Below are 3,506 nucleotides of genomic sequence, written 5' to 3'. Positions count from 1 at the left end.
CTTGATAAACAGCGTCAGATCTTCACTTCCCTATACCGAAACTGCACAGCTTTTTCCACAGTGCAGCAGGTTTTGATATGCCGCATATGACAGAGCGGGCATGTCTGATTTGCTTTGCTTGGTTCTATTTCGGAGTTTCCTATAAGCTTCGTACGCCTCGGGAGTTGGGTTATGCTTGAAGGCCCTATGTGCAGCATCACGTTTATTCATTAACTGGCGTAATGCAGTGGTGAGCCACGGAGCGGGAGCTCTCTTTACCTTGACAGTGCGTTGAGGAGCATGTTTATCATACAGTGCAATAATTTTGCGACATAGTTCCCGAATTTTTCCGTCTAAAGTCGGTTCATTGCTTATATCATGCCAAGGGATGTCTGAGCAATCCTTTTGAAGAGCGTCATGGTTAACATTTTTTAGGTTTCTGTAGGTTACGAGGTGAGATTTTTCTTTGGTAGTATGCACTGAGTAATTTAAGAATATCACGTCATGAGCAGAGAGTCCCGGAGCAGATGTCTGATTGGCGCGAATTATTTTGTCTGGTTGCTTTGTTGCTATTATATCTATGAGTGTATGGCTGTGTGGCGTGTGATGAGTTGGGTCCAGCGGTGTTAAACTCATATCATTGGAGTGGAACAGTATCCTTAGTTTTTCTGCAGAGGGAGATTTTAACTGTAAGTCGATGTTTGTGTCGCCCATAATGATTATGTTTCCATACAGTGTCGTGAGCGAGGACAGGGCAGACTGAAAGGAGGACGTAGCACCGACGTTTGGAGGTTTATAGATTACTCCAATTATCAGTTTCTGATTTGATACACTTATTTCGAAAAACAAGAACTCTGCTTCTCCTTCGCCCTTTGCATCCGATGTACATAGTATAGTAGGTTTCAGATCAGAGCGAACATAGGCACCTACACCACCCCCGCGTTGTGTTTCACAATCTGCCCTTACGAGAGAGTAACCAGTGATTCGGATAGGGTCGGAAGAAATGTTTGGCTTCAACCAAGTTTCAGAGACGAGGATAATATGGAACAGCGCCTGGCAGAACAGGTCACAGAACTCATCGAAGTGAGCCGTTAGTGACTGAGCATTCGCGTGGGCCACAAAGAGCCTGCCGCCGGAACTGGTCCGTTCCATTGTGGCCGCCTGTAGGATCGAGCGCGCTCCGTCTACCTGCTGGCCGGAGGAGGGACAAAAGCTGAAATTCATGGGGGAAGACATATTTGCAGGTGTGCCCAAGGTCGATGCTGACTCAAGCGTCTGTGGGATAAAGGTGAAAAACAGGCTGGAGGTATTGGAGAAGGGAGCGAAAAGAAGGATGGAAAGTGGCAGTAGTGGTTACGAAAAAGATAATAGTAGTGGTAGTGGTAGTGACGAGGATGAAAATAACAGATATAGAAAGGCAGTTTTAAGGAGATTCTTGTTAATGGAGAATGTTAATTCCCGTTTGACTGACAATATGAATACACATGAGCACTTACGATAGACAAATAAAGAAGCAATATTTATGTGAAGCAGTTGACTGATTTTAAATAGAGTACTTATGGTACTTATAGAAATAACGAAGCAATATTTACGTAAAAAAATGAAAAGAAAGAATAAAAATTAACTTATATTAGACACAGTAAAATATGAGACTTTGTGTCTCGCGAGATTTCGCTCAGTCTTTCAGTTCGGACATGTTCGTCACCGTTTTCCTCCCTCCTTCCGTCTTGACTACGATCCTGCCATCCTGGTCCATACATTTTGAAGGCCGAACTGTGTGATCGCAGCGTTCAAAACTTTTAGTCTTTCGCGCATCAGATCTTCCCTCAGGGTAACTTCACTCTAGGCGAGTTTTCTTTTCTGAGCAAACACTTCAGCTCTTTTCCGGTATGACACAAATTTAATTATTATGGGCCTGGGTTTCATGGCACGTGGTATCCTGCGCCCAACATGGTGGCTTCTGTCATGCCATGTCGACCTGCACGCCAAGTTTCTCACGCACGAGGCTAATGGCCAGGTCTTCGGTGTTTTCACGATCGTTTTCAGCTACCCCAAACAAGCCCAAGCTGTTCCTTCACTGATACTGCTCAATTTCATCGGTGGCCGCAGACAGTTTAGCTTCTAGGTCGGCGTCTTGTGAACAAATTCAGTACCAAAATTATCATGGTTGTTTTCATGTTTTATCATTATAGCTCAAAATATATAAGTGTAAAGAGGACGACCATCACATTACCAGTTCGATTTTAAATTTTATTTTATTTTCTTTCTGATTTATTTCCACACACATTGTGAAGGTGATAATAGGGAACAAAAACATTTGTAACTGACATGAAATGAACTTTTTACACATATGTTATGTAGTTTGTCTCAAATTTTGTCATGTAAAATTGTCCAGGAAGTGTAGCACTGTATATATTACAGTTAGTGAAAGTTTTATGGGACCCACCATCACCTGAGCCAAGATCCCTGTGGTTACTGGTGTCAGAGAGGTACCTTTTTTAAGTTAGAATCAGGGTTCAGGCACCCTGCTGTTATGAAAGAAGTTAAATTAACAGGAGAGCCCCACAAAATGCTTAAAAACTCCCAGAAATGGAAGGTTATCTTATTTCACCGGAATATTAGAGGCTGGAATTATAAGGTAGAAGAGCTTCATGTCTGTTAGGAAAATGTAGAGAGTTCTGAAAAGATAGACATTATGTGCCTATGTGAGCACCACATAATTACAGGGTTTGAAAAGATAAATATAAAAGATTACACTCTAGCATCCTACTCATGTAGAACTAATATGGAAAAATGAGTTGTTACATACATTAAAGCAGACCGTTAAGTTCAAAAACAGTGGGAGAAGTAAATTCTGCAATGATCAGCACATAGAACTGTATACTTGTGAATTAATACTGAAACATAATTCACTTTTAATTGTAAACATATACACTCATGCTCATAAATTAAGGGTAATGCTGATACATGGTGAAACAACACTCTGGTGGGCAGTTTGCGGGTTTAAATCACCTCGGGGTATGACCATGCTGTGCATTTGACCTGTGGTTGTCGCACAGTGGGCAGCAGTCCACATACGCAGAGGTGTGTTGGTGCATGTCAGAGTACTGTGCAGCGAGTAAGTGTGCAGACATTTCAAGACATGCTAATGGTGACTGTGTGTTGAAAATAGCTAAAAGAACACATATTTATGATGTTATGAGGGGTAGAATACTAGGGTGACTGGTAGTAGCATGGGCCCTCCGTGTGCCACAGTGTGTGATCTCAAGATTATGGCAACGATTCCAGCAGCAGACAGGAAACATGTCCAGGCACTACAGTACGGGACGTCCACAGTGTACAACACCACAAGAAGACCGATATCTCACCATCAGTGCCCGCAGATGGCACTGCAGGTAGTCTTGCTCAGGACCTTACCGCAGCCACTGGAACAGTTGTATCTGGGTACACAGTCTACAGACGACTGAACAGACATGGTTTATTCACCTGGAGACATGCAAGGTGCATTCCACTGACCCCTAGTCACA

Source organism: Schistocerca serialis, chromosome 10, assembly GCF_023864345.2.
Source record: "Schistocerca serialis cubense isolate TAMUIC-IGC-003099 chromosome 10, iqSchSeri2.2, whole genome shotgun sequence".
Lineage (NCBI taxonomy): Eukaryota > Metazoa > Arthropoda > Insecta > Orthoptera > Acrididae > Schistocerca > Schistocerca serialis.
Note: the sequence above shows the minus strand (reverse complement) of the source record.